The 21,648-nt window shown below is 42.6% G+C and overlaps 1 protein-coding gene across 21 annotated transcripts in view; it reads right to left on the reverse strand.

Moving 5' to 3' along the window:
* NRXN3 (neurexin 3) overlaps positions 1-16,923 on the reverse strand; it is a 1,015,491-nt gene extending 998,568 nt beyond the window's left edge. For 20 of the 21 annotated variants that reach the window (XM_051806340.1, XM_051806317.1, XM_051806339.1 and 17 more), the window contains exon 1: positions 1,813-1,873. The gene's annotated coding sequence lies outside the window, so the exon portion shown is untranslated. Of the gene's footprint in view, positions 1-1,812; positions 1,874-16,877 lie in introns of those variants that run through there. The other variant, XM_051806312.1, reaches the window with a different exon arrangement.
* Between the last annotated feature and the right edge of the window lie 4,725 nt (positions 16,924-21,648).

Here is a 21,648-nt window from a genome sequence, read left to right on the forward strand (position 1 = left end):
AAAGAAATACAGTCCTGTTGCTCACATTATCCCCTAACTTCCAGTGTCCCTAGCTGCACCTCCCTACTCCCAAAAACCAGATACTTAGTTAGAGAGTCATGAACATTTAAAAAAGTGTCAAATACCAAAAAGAAACCAATAGAGAAATGGAAAATTATGCCTATACAATAATCTAGTTCGTTCAGCTGATAAAGTGTGTTCAGTCGCAAAACCGTGAGCAACAATCTCTGCAACCTCCTCCCCCCAAAAATACTACCAACCCTTAGATAAACTTGCCCAACTTAACACCGATGACCATTTTAACTGAAACCAGTGACAGACGTAACACCCTTCTGGTTAACGTTACAATTAATAACTGACTGTATAATCACAGCTAGGAGAATCTTTTCTGATCAAATTTTCTCACACCTACTCAACATCTCTCTTAGACTTTTCACCAACCTAGTTAAGAGTTCACCCCCTCAAAAAATAGCCCCTCAAAATATGCAATAAGCAGGTATTGGTGAGCGGTCATTTCAATATTCACCTTTTTAGGAGGGCTGTGTGCTTATCTCAGAACAATTGCGGGCAGTAAAAAATACAGGAGGGACAAATAATATTTAGTAAAAACAGAAATAATTTGTGAAAACTATTTGCAACAAAGCGTTGAACAGTTTGACCACAAAAAGGTGGGAAAAGAGCTTGAAAAAACAAAAAGCTGCAAGTATCCTTTTACAAACGATTTAATGTTTCTATCCCCAGTTCTGCCTCCCCAATTCTTCGGTTTTTGTGCCGCTGATCTCATGCCTAATCATTTTTATTGTTTTCTTTTGGAGTGGGGGAGAGAAATAAGGGAAAAAAAATTGAAATAGAAAGTGCTCAATTTTAGCAAAATGCATTCTTAAAGAGCATTGTTAAATATGTTACTTCCTAGCTACATAAGATTGCCATCAAAATAAATTTAAGAGTAGGCAAAAGACAAGTCACCTGCAAAGCACCAGAGTCGCTGCCCTTAGGTAGGAGAATTACATCACTCCCTGACTGAATGATGTTTTCTTTTAAATTAGAAAGCCGGTGGATTTTATGGTGGTTTTGTTTGGGTTCTTTTTGGTAAAAAAAAAAAAAAGAAAAAAAGAAAAAAAGCCCAACACAGCGGTTATTTCACATACATTTTGCACGAAGAAAGCATTGAACCAACCTTTAAGGTCACTGACTGCCTGAAAACCCACAGCAGTCACTCACGGTGGAAGTTTTCAGGCAAGACGGCTACTAAATCATTAATACAAACAAATGGAAGGCGGGGAGGAAAGGCACTACCGTAATAGATCCGAAGACTTGGAAGAGGAAAAAAATATTAAAGAAAAAAACTTTCATCTTCAGCCTGTCTTCTTTCCTCGTTAGCATTTTTTTTTAACAAATCCTTAAGCTTTAGTCAAACAGCAGGCTCACTCTAAGGGTCTCCCTGCTGTAGCTCAGCGTAGTGTCTTCTTTTTCGAGAGCCCCCCCCGCCCAGTTTTCCACTCCAGAAAGCCCCGCCGTGGAAACTGCAATTTCCCAAAAAGTCGGGCCAAAGGAGCTGGAGCGTCCCGGGGGCTCGGCGCGTGCCCGCTCCGCCCGGGCGGGCAGCGCCCAGCGCCGCCGGGGCAGCGGGAGCGGGGAGCGAGAGAAAACGATCCCAAACAGTTGCCGTGAGGAGGGTCAGAGAAACCCACCCGCGGAGCTCCGGAGCGGCGGCGCCCAGCGCTCGCCGGGCGGGCAGCTCCCGCCGAGCCGTGCCGAGCCGTGCCGAGCCGTGCCAAGCCGAGCCGCCCCCCGCCCGCCGCCCCCTCTCACCTCCGCAGCCGGGCGGGCGCCGGCCGCCGCGCCAACTCGCGGCTCGCCTGCGCTGCGGGGCAGGGGGCTCCAGCGTGGACCCAGCCGCGCAGGCTGCGGGGGTCCTGGCGAGGCTGGGCTGGGCTGGGCTGGGCTGGCCGTGCCGAGCCGAGCCGTGAGAGCCGCGGGCGGAGCTGCGCAGGGCTGAGCGCGCCGCGGTGCCGGAGCAGCCCGAGCCCCGCGCACGCCGCCGCCGCCGCCCCCTGCGCCGCGCCCGCCCGCCCAGCCACGGCTTTTAAAGAGACCGCGGGTCCGCGCCCCGGCCTCCGGCACGGTCCGCACGGCCCCGGCAGCGGGCACGGCCCCGGGCGCGGGCAGCAGCGCTCCGCCGGGCTTCGCCTCCCACGCTCCCGCCGCCTCCGCCCAGCAAAGAGGCCGGCGGCTTTCTGCTGCCGTCGGCCCGGCAGCGTCCCGTTCCCCGAGCGCTCCCTTAGCGGGCCGGTACAGCAAGGAGGGATTTATGCCCCTCTGGTCCCAGCAAGGAGAAGGAGGAAGATGCAGTTTATTTTTTCCTTCTTAAGTTTGCCACCAGGGACCTGCCATCAGAGCAGGAGGAGGTAACGTCTTCCTCAGACGATGCATCTCCCAAAAAAACCTTTAAGTTCCCAAAGATTTTTCCCTTCTAGCTCAGAGTTTGACCCAAACTTACTGGGTATTTCAAGTCAGTTTATACACTGACCATTTCATTTAAGCCAGCCACTACGTTTCTTGTTACCTTGCACAAATCTTTCAAACTTTTTTATCCACCCATTTGCTCACTTGTAAAAGTAGAGATAACAGCACTGACAGACACTATCGACTGTGTTTGGGTCGGTATTTCATTCAGAGTGGACATCCTAGAAATTGTTATTTATCGTTGTATCAGCATTTGCACTTAGCACAATAAACATATGTGGGGAACACGCATGTCAAGTTTTTTAATGGGTTATCATGCTGAAAGTCCACCTCAGAGAAGACTAGCAGGCAGGAACATTATGCACATGAAGTTCACACAAAACTAAAAGTGAGAAATCAAACCTTCTGGTCCCTCTCTCTAGACCCTAGACCCTATGATCTTGTAAAATTTGTGTATGCTGTTCATTCCGCAACACCAGACACTTAGAAATGCATTTGCCTTAGGGACAGACCGGAAAGTTATTTGTCTTTCCTTCTGCTTCTGATCATGTATCCAAAGGTTTTTGCCTTTTTCTACATTTTGCATAGCAGACAGCCTACCTACAGTACTCGATAAATAATAAATAATTATTATTTAACAAAGTATGTATTGATCACCTTGCTGACTATCGAAATGCAGCTGTGTCTGAGGTGGATAATAGGTACACAAAAACACTAAATAATAGTTACAAGTAGTATTAGGAGCCCACTGGGAAGTTTCTCTGGAAAACGCAGTCCTTCACACGCCCTAACTAATTCAGATACATGCACAGAGAGGATAATGGAGACCTATTTCAACAAGGTGACAATGGGCCATCTTCCTGACTCAAAATCAGCATACCAAGAGCAAGATTTTATCCCCTTAGATGTTTGTGCAAAGGCAGGTTATTGTTAAACTTCCTGTTTTATATGGACAACATAGCAGCAGTAAGAACTATCTATCCCTCCTCGGGGCATGGGATTAGATCCTGGTCTCAATTACTGTGAAGAAAATCAGGTATTACTTAATTTACTGCAATAGTTAAATCCAGATTTAAAAAGTGCAACTGGCAATAAAATCTGTCTTCTAGTACCTTCCTTCCCTTGCTTGATAGTTCTGGTAATCTCGCATTTTGTAGCTTGCAGTTTATCAAAGTAATGATTTGATGAGGCAGTCATCTGAAACTGCACCTTCTCTGGCCCTTCCTTCTCCAAGATCTTCTAAGACCACACACGCACATACTTCTATCATATTTTGATCCGGCTGCCTATCAACAGAGTATCTTCTGTGTAAAATCAATGACAAGAGAACAGTCTCCACTTCCAATTCCAAACTAAACCTCTTCGGTTTAATAGACAGAAAACTGTATGTCCCCTGAGAGAAAAAACAAACTAGCACCTTTTACCCAGCTTAATCACCAAGGGTAAAGTGAGCCCAACAAGATTTGGGGAAAATGGGCTGGTTTTCATCCACACACGATCCTTTCAACCGGAAAAAGAAAAACCTAGGACCCCCATATATGAAATGTCTACAAATCAGAAAGAGGGGTAGAAGACTTCATCTAACTGAGAAGCTTCTATTCAGAGTGCTATATATGAACACATACATATGAAGATAACAACTACTTTGAAAAAATCTTACTGTGCCTAACTCAGACGCCACAGACCGCTACTTCTGAAAAATTGTTACCGTTAGGCACCAAAATAGCAGACATCATTTTATAAATAGGCAGAGAGTAGTGAGAAAACATTAGAAGAGCAATGAAGTTTCTTTAAGGTTGCAAGGCATATCTTTGCTGGGGTGTGGAGCAAAATAGAGACAAGAGGAAAGCCGTGAAGTACAAGAAGTTCTCTGTCGAGCAAGCAGTGCTCTAATTGCTCAATAGGGGAGTGGATTTTTCTGAGTAATTCCTCTAATTCTTTCCATCACATCTCTAGCTCTGAACATGCAGTTTGCAAATAAAATGTATGGAGAGCAAGGAAAAATATGATTATCACGGTGAGGTTTGGACCAGCCCCCTCTAATACTGCTCCCCTCCCCAGTATTTGCCACTGGAATCCTGACTTTTTAAAATGTATGCTCTAGGTAAAGTGTTTTGTCCCCATCTATAAGATGATAAGTAGATACATCAGACTTTTTGGTGTCTTCATTAAGAAAATAGCCACTCCCTTTCCAAGGGACCTTAAAAATTAGCAGTGGTAGATTTATAGACCTGCGTACCTGGCCACTCCCTCCCAACACCACCAGACAGAAGAGGCAAAGGCAAGAATAGAGTCATAGAAACGTTATTCATCTTCTTTTGCTTATTCCCTTTAGAATAAATTTCCCAAACTTTTTACCAAGCCAATGTGCTTGTTATAACTAAAAGACAAAGTGCTGTCAATAAACTGGGGCAATTCAGTCAGTGCAATTTTCAATAAATTTGCTACATAGACCTGCTCATATTCAAGGTACTTAATCTGCTCTGAGATCTGGGCTTGTTAATTCAGGGCAGCAGCTGTAGTAGCTACAAGACATAGCTTTTGCTTACATCTTGCTAGAAGAATGAGCTGGCTCACAGAAGCTACCTATTTCCTTGATGCAGTAGAAACTGCATGTACTATTATCATAAGTTCCTGGTGTCCCCCCATCCCTTTCCTGTTAAGCAGGGGTGATGAGAGAGGGGGATCAGAAGTTGGAAAAGACCCTGGAGACAGAATGGGCAGGAGTTAGAGGCATTATCCATCATGTCAGGATCTCCAAATGCTGCAACACAAGATCTAAAAGATTCAATCAAAACTAATGCCTTGAGTATGGCAGAGAGATAGGAAGAGAGGCTGCACTGCAACAGTGTCCCATAGAGTATAATATCCTGGTCTTTTCCTTAGGTTCTCTGAAGGGCATTCATCAAATCCTTGAAATTAAGCATTTGTATGGTACTGTTTAATGGAAATGAGGCTCAAGGGGAATTTGCCATTGAAACAGTGGTAGGGAAGTCTTTGCAACACAGTAAGAATGCAATTTATCTCTCTGGCTATTTTTTTTATATATATATATGTGTGTGTGTGTATATATATATATATGTGTATATATATATATATATATATATATATATATATTTGCCATGTTAGCACTTTCAGTGTCTTTTTGCTCAGAAGTTAATACCCAAGGTGAATTTAGAAGCTGCAGTCCAAACTGTGATCAGATCTTCTTGGTTGTGCCAAATGAAGCTGATCTTATCTCACTGGTGACCTTATCCTACTTGAGAGAGCAAAACTCATCACAATAATAAGAAATAACAGAGATGGGAGAAAAGTAATCATGACAGCACCCGGTCAGAAGTCCCTTTACCATCATTTCAGAGAATTAGTTCTAAGCTCTTCTCCTGCAAACGTCATTTTTCATTCCAGCTGGAGTTCAACCTCCAGAGTTATTCTGACCACTTGCAGGACATACCCATTTATTCTTGATTTCATAGGCCTTTTCTTCCTCCTAGCATGTTCTGTTGCATTTATTTAATAGAAACTCTACACAGTTTATACAGGAAGCGATTTTCTGAGCACCACTTTGTTTAACCGAGTGTACAGGGAACAGAAACTAAACAGACACACCTTTGAGTGTGTGGAAGTGTATGAATGAACACATCACCAAAAAAAGTTGACGTGTGTATACAGGAGTGTCTACGTAGGAAGAGTGTGTAAGAGTGGTGTATGTGCAAACACTGCAGGAGCACATTCAGAGCAAGGCATGTAGGGAAAAGAAGCATATTTCATTGCATCAACTAACCTATTTGGGGGAAAAAATTATGCAAACTCTTCTCCAAGTCTCATACACTCTTTTCCACAATCTTTAAGAGCATCATTGTGAGAGGATGCATTGTACATGTGTATTTACACTTAAGAATATGTAAGCATAATAATAACAGATGAGACAGATGTGCATGCACACTTGATTGTGCAAGGGAATTAAAAATAGAAGTTGTACATTCTTTCAGCCAGCAATATAAAATTTAATGGTTGTCATACTGGCTTTATGACCTCCACCACCAGATATTAGACACCACCTCATTCTAAGACAGAACGACATCCATTGCCTTCTCCCATTGTCAACAAGTTCACTGTGACCCTGACTCAGTGCTGGCCGAAAAGGAAGAGAACCACTTCCTCAGGCAGCAGGTAGCATCCAGTGAAATGGCCATAACCAAAGCCACAGTTCGGAGTTAAAGCACAACCTTCCAACAATTATTTCCACCAGTTTGAACTCCATCCCTTCTTGTTTCTTGAGTCTTATAACTCTACAGGATCACTCCAGTTTCCAAGATGTCATCAGTCGCCCCCCCCCCCCCCCCCCCCGCAGTAACACTTAGCAGATCTTTATTGCTTACTACCTCCTCCACTTGAACTCTGCCTCCTCTCCTTGTTTCTGACTCCTCAGATGGAGCCATGAAAATTAACCAATGACATCACAGTGTGCTTCCCTGGCAACAAATATCATGTCATACCTGCTTGTCTGTCAACAGCATTGGGTAAGAACAGGAATTGAGGAGTACTAAAAGAGGAAGAGCATTCAAAGACCTGCAATCAGAAAAGCTGGATTTAAGTGAGGAAGAGTGAAAGATAAACCTAACCCAATGCATCTACAGAAGCTACTCCTTGAAGAGTTTCACAACTCCTCGAGTAAGACTAAACAGTATTTCCATTTTGCTCTTCACCCCTTCAGTGACCCTGAAATACAGAAAGCTTGATTGCTCAAGACCAGTGATACCAGATAGGGATGTTTCCTGCTGTATCCACTAGATAACACTCCTAACACGAGAAACACAGACAGTTTGGAGGTTTTTATCTGGTACTGCATTCAATCTTCAGGATCAACCCCTAGCATTCTCACAGCAAACACTTACCTGCAGCTGGCCATTTATTCACACAAGACAGAAACCCTCCCCAGCCAACAAGAGCAGGTGGAATAAGGATGTCAGTGCACAATAACAGCATCAATGCAAGACAGGGTGTCCCCTCTTTCTCTCAAAAAACAGACCCCTCACACTGACTACAGCACCCATCTCATGACTGAGTTTGGATCTGCTCCACAGTCACTGAAGCATGGTTCCCCAGCAAAATTTCTTTTATCCCGTGAGCTCTCCTGAAAGATGCTTGCAGGTATCTTGCTATAACTAACTAGTCAGTTGGAAGCTCTCAGGATAAGGAACTGCTGCAGCCAGTTGCACTAAAACCTTATGCACCATTTTGGATAAACACAATTTTCTCTGCTTATGTGCCAGACGAACACAGTGCTTTCAAACACTGTTCTATCCATGGGAGGATGTACTTCTCATTCATAATCAGATGACAGTAAACTTCTTTGTTTTGCATGAGTCTATAATGTGAAGATTTAAGGTGAGATGAGGAACCCCAAACAGGACTCCAATAAAACTGGGGTGAAGGGAGAAAATTCTCTTCCTGTTGCTATAAAGTAGTGGGGGCTGGGAATTTTGTAGCTTCAGCAAAATTCTCCAGGGAGCCAAAAAGAGCAAAACATACCTTCTTTTCACTTAGCAAACACTATTTTTGACAAAAGCCTTTTAGCTTCTGTTTAATGATAGGCACGGCATATCTCCAGGGCAAGCCTAAAGCACTGCTTTTGACCTTTACAGCATTTTATACCTCTTTTTCAAAGTTAGTCAGCATTAGGTATCCATTCTATTTAAGTACTTTCTGAAAATCGTACTGGGTACCTATCTAGGAAAATTGAACCCTAACCAAGTTTTGAAAACTGAACCCTAAGTGTCTTGGGCTCATCACGTCTTTTCTCAAAGGAGGTTAAGCCAATACTGACTCCTAACAACACAAGCAAGTCCATAATGAACTAGCAGCCTGGACTCTGCCCTACACTGTTTGCAGGGCTGTGCTCTCCTACATGTCTCCCCTCCATACCTAGTGGAAGGTTCTGACTGATGCTGTGAGACTGGCAGCAGGCCTGCTTTGTCCAGTTACAGATTCTGCACCCATTACTGTGTATCAAGGCATATTCTTGCATTTTTTGGGCTCAGTCTAGGCTTTAAGACAGGCAAGCTGGAAAGCTAGACAAATGCATATATTCGAAAAAGGGACAGTAAAAAAAATGGAGAGCAGTTCCCCTTCTATAGCCTGGCCCCTGTGTCCCAGAGCAAATACAAACCTTGCTTTAGGGCACTACATAAATTGGTATTATAAATTCAGATGGTGCATCAGGGAGTGCCTCATTCTGTATGATTGGAGTCATTCTCAGGAGCAGTTCAGGCACTCAGCCTGCCACATGCGACTGCTGCCCCAAGGGCTGCCATTACAGACGCATTATTACAAAGCGCTGCAATAAAGCATGAACTAAAACAACTTCATTGAAATGAAGATTAATACGGAACATGTGTTCACCTCCGTACACTCAGAAGGAACAGTCCAGCAAACACAAGCACCACAGTGCTGGGGCTGATGGTCTAGGGTAGCAATGCGGTTGGCCAACCACCGCTATTGCTGAAGGCAAGCAATACATTTCCACAGCATCTTTTAAGTGTCCACAGATGGATTTAATGCAGCAGCTGTGAAGCAGAGAGTGAGGCAAGCAAAACATGCAGAGTGCTGAAACATGCAGAAGAGTGAGCTGTGTTTGAGGCAGAGAACAGAGAGGGATGCTTCAAACCTACAGAAACAATACCACTAGCTGCAGAATGATCCATGCCTTTAGTTATCACAGACTTCAATGGATATTGGTGTATATTCTCAGCACTTTGAAGTGTTGTATTCACATGAGAGCTATAGGTGAGAAAGATCAGCTAAGGTGATAGTTCTTCCATCACCCTCAAAATCAGAACAGAATTATTCCCCATGATCTATTTTTTTGGTGCCATTGTCACCTCATTTAAACTCTCCCATGCAATACAACACTCACTACTTCCCCCTTCTGATGCCCTTTCAGAGCTCCATAAATTTCACCACTGACATAAGCTGAGGGCCATTACATCTATACACTTCTCTGCTCAAATTAAACTCATGATACCCTGTTATGGTTTGATGGTCCAACTTTCATGCTTCCTTTTCCTGCTGCAGGTTTTTCATTCTTCCTTTCCTTGAAATCAGTCTAAAGCTCCTAACAAAACTGGCTGTGACTACTGATACAGGTCCCAGTGTATTCATTCCTTCATTCTATTAAACAAGTCAGCCCTGAACTTATAGGAGTAAGCATAAAGGCCTCTAGAATAGCCACAATCCATCACATCCAGAATAAGAGACTCAGTCAGTTCTGGAAGTGAGTAGTCCTAGATCCTTTTGAAGTCTTTGAGATATAACCCTGAGTGAAGGCATTGGAAGGTGGCACGACATCAAGTCTTCTTACTAAGGGGGGGAAAAAAAGCACATGGGCAGGATATGGCATTTCATGAGAGAAAACAAAGTGTTGGTTGCTATATTGCACTTCCAAAGTGACAGATTCATGATTAATCTGCATGTTGGTGTTTGGCACTTTAAGGAAAAAGCAACAATCTTCCCTGAGGGCACACCTCACTGACCAGAGACTTTGACCCTTGGGAATCAGCAGCACTTATTTATCATTTAGCAGTGTTTAAGACCTCATAGATGATCTGCCTTTGGCATAACACCCAGATAGGTACATTGTAATGGATGACCCAGATAGTTAAAAAAAAAAAAAACAAAACCCAGAGTTATGCATCTCTGCATATGGGCTGGAAATGAGTGGGGGGGAAAGGACTAATTAAAGTAGAGAACAGATGCCCCCATGATGCTGGCATCTCTATTGCTTTCTGTTTCTGGAATGAAAAAAACCTAATTTTTCATAAAAATAAATTAACTGACATCAAATATTTAAATTTTAGGACCAAAAAAAAGATTGAAGGGGAGATGTAAATACACAGTAAACAAGCAAAATCTCCACTTAACAGGTTTGTCTTTCCTCCCCAAGCTGACTGGCTCTGCACCAATGCAACTCAGAGACAATGAGATCTGCTGCATTCAAACAATTCCTAACAGCTGAAACTCTTCACTGAACATGGGTGAGCAAAGGCTGGGCAGCTGCCTTTAGACAAGGCTGCCATGTCACTGCCCATTCAAAGGGCAATACTGTAAAGAAACAGGTATGAATTATATTATTTCACAGCAAGGTGCCATCCATTCCTCCTTGCACTGCAATTTTATATCCCAAAAATAGAGTAGCCTTCACAGCCATCCCACAGTGCACCTCTCACATCACCACAAATACAGCTCAATAACAGTCCATTGTCATCAGTATTCCCCTGACTGAAGATGACTTAATAAAACATTCTTACAAGCCAGTCAACAAGGCTTATAATTAAATGGAAGCCATTGTTAAGCTCCATCGAATTATTGTTTTCTCTCAGTTTTCCACACTTCTACTAAACCAGATACAAGGCTACATCCCAGGATGGATCTATGCTATGTCTAGCTCTCAACAGAGAACTCTGTACATCTTTGAAGGGACAGGACTTCTTCTAGGATTTTAAAACACAACTTCACAGATGTACAGATCTCCTAGATTTAGACCACATATACATACAAACAATGATACATATGTTGATTTGTAAATGCCTGCATAGACCTGATTCCCATCATGCAGAAAGGTATGTGAATCCTTATGCAGGCTTCCTACAAAATGAGCATTACATTTCTCTAACAAGATTCCTACCAGGCAAAATGTTGTTTGGATGCCTATACTCAGCATTAGAGGCACTGAAGCTTTCTAATCTTCAGATCTAGGATCAGGATTTGAACTGAAATAAAACAGTGGGTGTACCTGGTTAAATGATGAGGCAGTGCCTCTCAGCATTAGTCTCTTGTATCGAGAAGTCAGAATCCTCCTATAGGAACTAATCACTCAACTGAAGAAAGAATAGTTAGCAGACTCTACATTTCATATTACCACCCTAATAAAAGATAAGGTTTGCAACAGGTTCTAATTAACAAAGTTTTACTTAGCCCATCACTGTCTCAGCAAGAGGCACCAGGGGTTATGTCAAGTGGACTACTATAACCCAGACACAAGCGTCACAGATGAACTGCAGTGTCTTGAACACACTGTGCTTCACTCCATGCAAGGAGTCACAGTGATCATACGGAGCATGTTTATGGTCACCCCATGCACAGGCAAATTCATAACAATAGAAGATTCCATCCCACCCCATCCAGCTACAAACCAAAGCTGACTGTTAAGATATTGGCCTGCAGACAGAAGACATTGATTATCTTGTCCTTTTTTACCAGCCAAAATCTGAGAACTAAAGCTCAGTCTGCTTGTGACACTGCTGATCATCACTGCAGAAGTGGTCATGTCCTCTCTGAGTTCATCACAATATCTGCAAGAACGATGCAGAAAGTGCTGCATCAGAAGTAAATTATTCTGTGTTTTGTCTGAGACAGAGCTTTACTGGGCATATCAGTGTAACTTCAGAAATCTTGTTAAACAAGAGTTACAATTCCCCACATAAATGCTTGCTGCAGAATACGAGGTGCCTTTTTTCGGTTTTCCTTTGTTTAAGTTCCTTCCAAAGTGATGCAAGCTGACCTGTGAAAAGTTATCTTATAAAGAAACAACAAAGTTATACTATCCTATCAATTTAAGTTCACAGTTACACACACCAGTATCACTTCTCCAGGCAGAAAACATATTAGATAAGGGATAGCATTATCAACAGTAAAATGGAAAGAAGATACATCAGATACCAGCACTGACAGAGAATTGGGGTCATCTCCTGGCTCTTGCCTCCTGCCTCTGGAAGAAACCATGGTTTGCTGTCAAACTGAAAGGATTGAGAGCTGTAACTTGACAGTCCAGACACCTGCAACCATGTCCGTGAGTCTCCTTCTCCATACCTCATTTTTTCCAATTGTAAAATGAAATGCACCTCTCCAACTCCTTCCCATGTATTTTACAAAGGTTAGCTATTTAATACTAAAGATAATTTCTATAAACAAAAATAATAGAATACTATACCTGAAAAATCTTTTGAGGATTGATGAGTTACTGTCCTGACTGTCATTTTTTTTAGCTTTCTTTTTCAAAGCTTTAAAGCCAGAAGTCTGGCTACATCCCATCTCTAAAGACCTTCCATATTAACAAAAGTTTCCCTACTGTAAAACATTCAAAATTACTCCTTCCCTCTCCCTCTGTGTCAGGGGAAAAAAAAAAAAGGCTCTTGTAAGGGGTTATGATGCATCTTTAATGATGGAGCTGAGAGAAGTGCCTGCCATACAAAGAAGCTAATCAGTCAATCAAGAGCCAGCTCACCAGACAGAAGCCGTCAGTGCCTAACTGCTCTGTCTCCACCTGTCCAGGAAAACAACAAAACAGCATGGGACATGCCTGACAATTGAGTGCAAAATAGCACATATATTTATCTATTTCTAAGTATCAAAGGGGCAAGTTTTTGCTTCAAATTAACATTTTCAGGAATAACAAACACATGTACCGATGTGCATTTGAAATAAGGCTAGTGACTCTCTTTCTTTTTAAAAACAACATCAATCCTCAAGAAACAGAAGGGCAGCAGGTGAGAATTGCTATAATTAGGCTAGCTGGAAAATCCTTTGCCATAAGCTTGCCAGTCTAGATCAGTTAAGTGAAGAATTGTAATTTAGAGAAGGAAGTACATCTCTTAAAGCCAAAACCAGGAAAAGCTATAGAAGTTTTATGGTTTTGTATTAGTGAGAGCGTAAAGGTCATAGTCTTTATTTCCTGTGTTCAATACTGGCTGAGACAAAATACATTATCCTTGTCTGCCTCAGTTTCCTCAACTAGACAAGGATAATGAAACCTACCTACATTATAAAGGCATGATTGATTTTGCAGCTAGCTTCATTAATATTCACAAAGTGCATGGAGACCCTTGCATGAAAAGTGTTGCCCAAATACTGACTGTTAAACTTGACATTTTGCTGAGTGCTCTTGTGAAAAAAAACTTCGAATTTTTTTTTTCCAATTCTCTTCAAACAATCCTCTTCAAGCGCTTGGCGTACGAAGACTTCATAAAAGCACCGCACGCAACCCCGCGGTGGCGGGGGCCGATGGCGGGGCGGTGCCGCTCTCCGCGGTGCTGAAACCCGCCGGGCGCTGCCGCACCGGGACAGGCGGGCTCTCACCTGTGCCCTCCCCACGGACGGAACCTGCTCCACGGGACAGGCGGGCTGGGCTGCGTGGCTGCACTGCCAATCACTGCAGCGTGTCCTTGGATTATTTCAACACGCAAACCTGAGCTACGAGTCTAGATCCTGTTGCTGTCACTCACTGGCCTGATCGCTCCCTGATGAGAGGTGGCTCGGGTTAACATTGATCTGTGATCTCGCCAGACTTCACCATATGGACATCTTTCCTTATGCTTAAGTCACAAGCACAGTTCTGTGCCTGCATGGGTCTAAATCTTTCTGTGTACAAACGTCATCTGTGGAGCACTTTGAACTCAGCTTTCTGCACCCTGAAGCATGGCCTTACTTAAAGCAGTCCATCACTCATCTATTCCTACGGCAGGGAAAGGCAAGAGGAATAGCTGCACACTATGGATTGTTAAATAAATAAATAAAATATTACTTGGAGGGGAGAACAGAGAGGCATCTTGCTGCCCCCAGCTTACCTGCCTTTATATTTTTATTCTGGGTCACCAGCTATCTAGATATTTCTATGCTAACAGGGGCCTGGGCCAGCAGGCCTCAGAGCACTCTGCAGCTGTTCTTCAGGAAATTGCCTGAAAAATGGGGACAAAACACATGTGCTGTGATTTCACCCCAGCCAACAGCCAAATCCCATGCAATTGCTTGCTCATTTTCCCACCCATGGGATCAGGCAGAGAACTGGAAGGGTAAGAAAATCCATGGATTGAGATAAAGACAGTTTAATAGGAAAAGCAAAAGCCACACACACAAGCAAAGTAAAACAAAGAATTAATTCACTGCTTCCCATGGGCAGGCAGGTGTTCAGCCATCTCCAGAAGAGCAGGGCCCCATCATATGTAATGATTACTTGGGAAGACAAACACCATCACACCAAACGTCTTGCCCCTTCCTCCTTCCTCCGACTTTATATGCTGAGCATGATGTCACATAGTATGGACCATCCCTTTGGTCAGTTTGAGTCACCTGTTCCAGCTGTGTCTCCTCCCGACCTCCCATGCAACCCCAACTTCCATGTCAGCATGGCAGTACGGAAAGCAGAAAAGGCCTTGGTTCTCTTTAAGTCCTGCTCAGCAATAACAAAAACATCTCTATATTATCAACCCCGTGTCCTGCAAAAATCCAAAATACAGACCCTAGCCAAAACATAGATACTAGCCACTGTGAAGAAAATTAACTCTACCCTAGCCAACACCAACACAATATCTCATCTCTTTCATCAAAAGGAACACTTGAGTGAAAGGAAGCACAGGCTTCCCATGTGCACTCCACTGGTAGAGCTCACATAACAGGAAACCCTACCTGATCAGAGAATCCTACTGTCAGCCAGAAGGAAGAGGGAACAGGCCAGCTGCCTAACATACAATACACTATACAAGAACAAACTTGATATTTTGTTCATGAAATATACAGTGATTGGCCCCTCATTCTGCACTCATCATGAGCAAGGACAGCAGTGAGGGGAAATGCCCTGTTTTCTACCAAGTCTTCTGAGGCTCATTAAATTACCAATTGTTTCCTATCCTGGATATTTAGGACCTTTCCTTGTGAAAAAGGACAGCAACTCAAACTGTAATCCCCAATGCAAGGAACAAACCAAACCATCCCAATCTTGTACTTCTCGCAGGGACCACTCCTAGGCATGAAAAAGCAGATGGGAAAATACTTCCCAGCCTCACAGAGGTGATATTAGACTAAATTTGTTCATGTTTGTAAGGCAAGAATGCAAGTAATAGAAAAAGCTTATCAAGAAAATTAAATACAGGGTCCTCAGTGCCTACCTCTAATCTTAGGAACTCTCAGGATGGAGAAGAGAGATAAATAAAATCATACTTGCTCTGAGGGCTAACTCAGTATCATGGCTAAAATCCAAACTGAGTAATTACATTCCATCTCCTGAGTGTGCCCTTGAAGGTTCTGCTAAGCATGTGACTTCACTTCCTGTTGCCAAGTTTTGTTACGTGTGCCTAAGTATCAGCTGTACCCACCCATATGACCTGACACACTGCAGGAAGAGGAAGGTTTTGTTTATCTCCCACTCTGTAATCTTTTGATGAAAGGTCTTCTTGCATTTTCATACCTCCTGTGAGTTCCAAACACATTTTGCTAGGGCTGCTTCACTATTAGCAGCAATTCCATATTTGCTCCACAGCACATTTTATAAATAACCTTTTTCCAGTGACAGCAATATCAAGAGTGTGCCAACCCCCTAATATCCACAGCACACCTCTTTATACTCCTTATTTAACAGATGCTGAAAAGGCTGAGAACATGTTGGCTGTTTGTTTTCAGCATGGTGTTTAAAGTTTTGCATTACAGTCATTCCCTGTACTACAGCAAGGGCCTTTAGAAACCCAGAAAAAAATCTCCTTGTGATACTAACAGAGCCATGAATTGTCTCTCACAGACACTTTTATACATCTCTTTATTGTATATTTACTTAGGCTTCATTCTTTACAGCACATTTCCTGCTAACAGGAAACATGTTTTATACCCCTACAACATTACTCCAGAGAAGCTAGGGTGAAGATGCAGCAAAGGCAGTATCTACTTCTCACAGGCTGCTTGATTTTCTTGGAATGCTTCCTAACATTAGAAATGCTGGGAATGAGATTTTTTAAATGTTGTTGGGACAGAAGGGAAAAAAATCTCAAAACACAAACTTGCTTCCCCCAACTTGATCTCACATCCTAAGGATACACAGACACCTTATCCAAACTGGAATAGTTAGCCACTTGAAAATTCAAAAATCTAGGCCCCCAAGTCTCTATTCCCTTTTTCACTTGACGTCTTGGACCCTGCTAGCCAAGACACAATATCATCTTATAAAATCCTGAGATTCACAAGCAGGCGGCTTCCAAAAGATCCCAAAATGCACACATCCAATCAGACTACCTGTATTTCCTGGAAGCTTCAAAACAATAGAACTTCATTCTGAAGTTAAATAAATTACTAAGACCTTTTTTTTTTTATCTAATATTAAGTAGCAAGTGGGAAAGGTAGTTTTTCAGTACCTGAAAAAATAATAAAAATAATGAAGTCTAGTTATTACAAATGTCTTCCATCCACACACTCAGTAACCTCCATTAACAGAAGAGAGGTCTATCTTGTAGCATGACATTCCAAAGTGCTCAAAACCTGCAGCTCCATGTAGCTTTAATAAAAGCTGTGGAGAACAAAACAAAAATTAGACCAGAGCTGTCTGACAGTATTTTGCTATACTGGGAGCAAGTAATTGCCTTCATCCATACCCGAAAAGAGATCAACTGCCATATGTAACTTGGCATCCCAAATGCCAAGGTTGAGTTCATGCTCTAGCTACACAGAAGGATGCTCATCTGCTCTTGAAGGAACAAGATGAGAAAGGCTCTTGAAATCCACCCTTCTGAACACTGTCAGAGCAACAGTTGCAAAAAACCAAGCAACAAGTTTGAATTACTTGCAGGAATAGCTACAAAGAAAGAAGTGGCAGTTAGGTCAAGATATGTGTTCATGTGATCCAGACCCACCACTGTCACCTGTACAAATGAAAGCCATCTCCTTAGGGAATGCTGGAAATGTCCCATACAATTGAAGTCCTTTAGCAGTGAGAATGCTCCTAGAAATGCTCAACTGTTCTAGGACAATAAATCACAATGACAACACAGACTGACATAGAACATTCTCTCTCCAAGAGAATATTTTTATGCTTTGCACCTTTTTGTCCTATTTGCAATACAACACATATTCCATAATCTCAGTAAATGACCATTTTCCATGCTTGACTCAGATCAGCTACAGAAATGAAAAGGCAGGAGCTCCATAAAAAAAGTGACATCAGCAAATGAGCCATCTGATAACTGCGTACTAAAAGACAGCAAGGAACCTTGTGTTCCTCATCCTCCAGTTTGTCACTATACTGAAGGCTAGGATACTGAGGTCATAGGACTGCACACTCAGAGGATTGATGTAAAATCCTGCAAGACATCATATAGTCTGTTCATACAGGATAGCTCTCTAACTAGCTAAAATGGGCTTCATCCTTGCTTTGTTTCCCTATGTTGCCTCATCTCCTCGTTGGACTTTGCTTTGCCTCAGTGAACTCCCATTGTTCACAGCAGAACATGAAGGTTGATGAATTTATCCTCACATTACTCTCTGGAAGGCAGAGAAGTGTCAACTTCTCATCTGCAAAAGGGTGATAATTAAATGCTGAGAGAATAAATGACTTGCACAAGGTCACTTGGGAAGTATGTGGCAGAGCTGAAAATTAAATGCAGATCTCCAGAGCTGCAGGTCAAGGCCCAGAACACAAGATCCTTCTGCCCTGCTGGCACAGTGGAGATCAGATTCCCAGCATATCATAAGGCCCTCCATAGGAATGTGTGTCTGTGTTACTCTCTGTGTAGTTTACCAGTAGGAAGAATTGGATACATTTCAAAGAATCAGGTAAATATCAAAGATCAAGCAAAGAGGAAAGCAACAGAGAATTTATCTGAAAAGCTAAGAAAGGCCTTTTCAACATATTGTATAAGGCAAATATGCCCCTGTAGCCTTCTATTGGACATACTACTAGTCCAGGGGAAAATCTGACATCAACACCATGTCTAATGTGCAGAAAACAACAAAATGCAGCCACAGAGTTATCTTTGTAATTTAACATAAGGCTTGTTAACTGATTATAGATTTTAGTAGTGCTACAGATAGTGTCAGGGTTACAGTTTAATAACTGTATATCTGCACCTTCACCTCTTGCTTGCTATGCAAACTTCTGCTAATCACACTCTGCTTTCCTTCTCTTCTTTCATTTGCAGATGCTTTCTGCTGATATATATGATTATATTTATCCCCATATGTGTAAGATGTTTCCTTCATATTTCTCCCTAAAAAGCTTTCAACCTTTCAGCTTTCAAAAGGAAATGAGGCACTGGAACAGGTTGCCCAGAGAGGTTGTGGATGCCCCATCCCTGGAAGTGTTCAAGACCAGGTTGGATAGGTCTTTGAGAAACCTGGTCTATTGGAAGGCATCTCAGCCAATGGCAGGGGGTTGGAACTAGATGATCTTCTAACCCAAACCATTCTATGATCTTAACTAGTATGTGGGTCCCCCTTCTTGTGCATTTGGAAGCGAAGAGTGACACAACATTGTCTCCACAGGGGAAACGTAGGGGCACTGTAAAGCATAAAGCCTCCTTAGGAAGCCAATAAGGTGTCAGGAAGATGGCTGGGAAGCAGCACAGAGCTGAGCTGCTATGGAAGTGACACTGGGTGGGTGGTGGGGCATTTACTTTTGAAGGCACCAAGAGGGGAGCAGGTAAAAAACATGGTGGAGAACTGGGAGAGGAAGAAACTCATCCAGGTGGAGACCAGAACCAACTGGATCTCAGGCCCACCTTCAATTTCAGGACACCCATGTTCAGAACAACATAATGGTATTCCGTAATTTTTCAACTGTTGGTGCTCCTTTTAAGAGGTACCAATACCATGGTGGATTTTAGTGACTCTGCCTATCACTAATCCCAGGTGTGTGCCTCATCTCAGCAGTGATTCTTCCTCATGTCTGATGCATGTAGCTACACTGCTTTGCTATGCCTGAACTCTGCAGTGAAGTCCCAGAGTGGCCCTTGTTCTTAATGTGTGCACAGAAGAAAGCAGATGGGTAAAGCTTAACTCTGACAATAATAATAATAGTTGGGGTAATAATAAAATTAGATGTTGTCATCACAGCTCTGGCAAATTGCTACCGATTTCACAAAATTTGTGTTTGTATTCAAAAAACTCAATTACAAAGTTGTGACATTAATTCCCTGCTACACCTGGAAAGCTCATCTCTTCATACTGCATTCCAGTTCCCGCAGAACTCCATGGTGTTTAATCAAATAAAATATTTGGAAAAATTCTAACTATAATATTTTTGTTCCAGACACTTCACCATCAAAATAAGCTCATATTTGTTTTGCATTTTTTTTAAGCAATATAAGCATTCATGGTCAGAAGTAGTATCTGGAGTAAAGAAAAAGATCAAATGGCTATGAATTGCAGCCCAAAGGGGTTTAACAAATGTACTTCAATTTTTCTAGTAAATTAAAGTACTGAGGAAAAACTTCACCCTGAAACAATACTCTGAGATAACAGAAAAAAACCAAATTTTATGTTCCTCAATTTTTTTTAAACTGTTGTTTAATACTCTTAACCTGGTCACTAGAGGGTGTCATGAAATTACAGCTTTGGAATTACAACCAAGTTAGGATCATCCAGAGGCTTAATTCATTGTAAAGAGTATCCCCAGATGAGACATCCAACTGTTTTGGAGAAAAACCCAACTTCACCCTCTATTCTTGTGGGAATATTGCAGACTATCCATAGTCAAAACTCTTTACTGCCAGTAAAGAGTAAATGCTGCTGCCTTGTCTTGGTCTTGGATCCACACAGAGATTTTGGTTAAAAAAAAAACCAAACAAATCAATATCCCTAAAGCTTTTCCTGCCTTGACTCCAACTGATTACATCTGTTTACAGTGCCTATACACAGATAACTTTATGGATCTGCCAATGATCCAAAGGTGATCCGTGGATTTGGCTGCTAGAACCAAAGCTGCATAGCCCCTCCACAGTAACATCTCTGCTAAAGAAAAAGGGAAAGAAGGCTCACCAGGCTGGTATCATTAGGAAACTCACCCCCTCTGTAACAAATATTTTTTTTGGCCTTCTTCCATCTCCTCCAAATTCACTGCTCTTAGCCCTAAGAGGTGAATTTTAGTAGAGCTTCATGCAACTGCTATCTAAAACAAATAGAAAAAGCTAAACTCAGTAAAACTTGATAAGCAGCTAGGCCAAAAGTAATAACCTCCATGGAAGAAGAAAACTAAAATTACTTTCAGTATTAATAAGGCAACTATGGGAGTAAGGACCATTGACAAGGGGTCCAGTGCAGCAGATCTCCATACGTGAGCCACAGATAACAGCTCTGGTTGCCCCACTGCCAACGCTACCCCAGAGGATCTTACAGCCATGGATGACAATAATAATAAAACAGGACAGCCCTCCCTTCAGGCTGCCACCTTAACTGTCCTCTGAGCAACACCGTAACAGGACAGCATAATCATTATCAGGAGGGCTGAATGCAGACATAAGCTGCCCGAGAGACCACAAGGTACAATGCAAGGCAGTGTCCAACTCAGTTCAGAAAGTATTCCCAAGTGCGTGAAACAGAGCCAGAATGCCCTCCCACAGCAGATGCAGTCTGCATGGTTGCACTGATTTTGCACCCATGAACATACTTAAAATGCGATAAAAGGAGAGAGATGCTGCAGATGGGGAGATGAAGTCTCCATATTTTCATGGAACACTAGTTTGAGGGGTCCCACAGGGTAGCATGCATCATTTTCAACCTGCCAACCCCAAACATGCAAGGCATTGGGTGACAAAGACACAAAATGAGGCACATAAGAATGACTGACTTTCAAACCCTGGGGGTTTCTCTTTGGTGTAAACATCTTTTCCCATTGCTGCAGCTTCATCATCTTTGCTTTTGAGGGAAGCAGATTTTGATGACTCCAGCAGAAGAACACCAAACTTTGGATGGGAGTCAGAGCTTTGAAATCAAGTCAGCAATGTCCCTGCAGAATGAGGTGCAACTTAGGAGCACAAGCAGAGTCACAGATCCCTTTTCTTTTGTAATTTTGCCTTCAGAATACTCACCCTTCCCAGAGAGGAGGGAAGACACACAATGACAGCTTCACCACAGCTTTGCTGGGATTGGCAGCTTCACGCTATATGAATACCATGTTTCTCTCTCCCTGATCACTCTGTAGTTAAAAACATCATCCCTGCTGTCCCCTTCACACTCTTTCCCTTTCAGATACACTTCACCATCTCAGCCTTTTCACCACCTTTTGCCACCTTCTGTCCTCCATGCAAGCCCCTTCCCAGTCCTTCTCAGCTGCTCCCACCTACACATCCCTTTCTCTCCCTCTCCTCAGCTTTAGCCCCTCTCTAACCCTTTATCCCTTTCTCTGCTGTCCTCACATCTACAGCTGTAATC

This window comes from Manacus candei, unplaced genomic scaffold (assembly GCF_025592945.1).
Source record: "Manacus candei isolate 608988 ecotype Guabito, Panama unplaced genomic scaffold, ASM2559294v1 h1tg000067l, whole genome shotgun sequence".
Lineage (NCBI taxonomy): Eukaryota > Metazoa > Chordata > Aves > Passeriformes > Pipridae > Manacus > Manacus candei.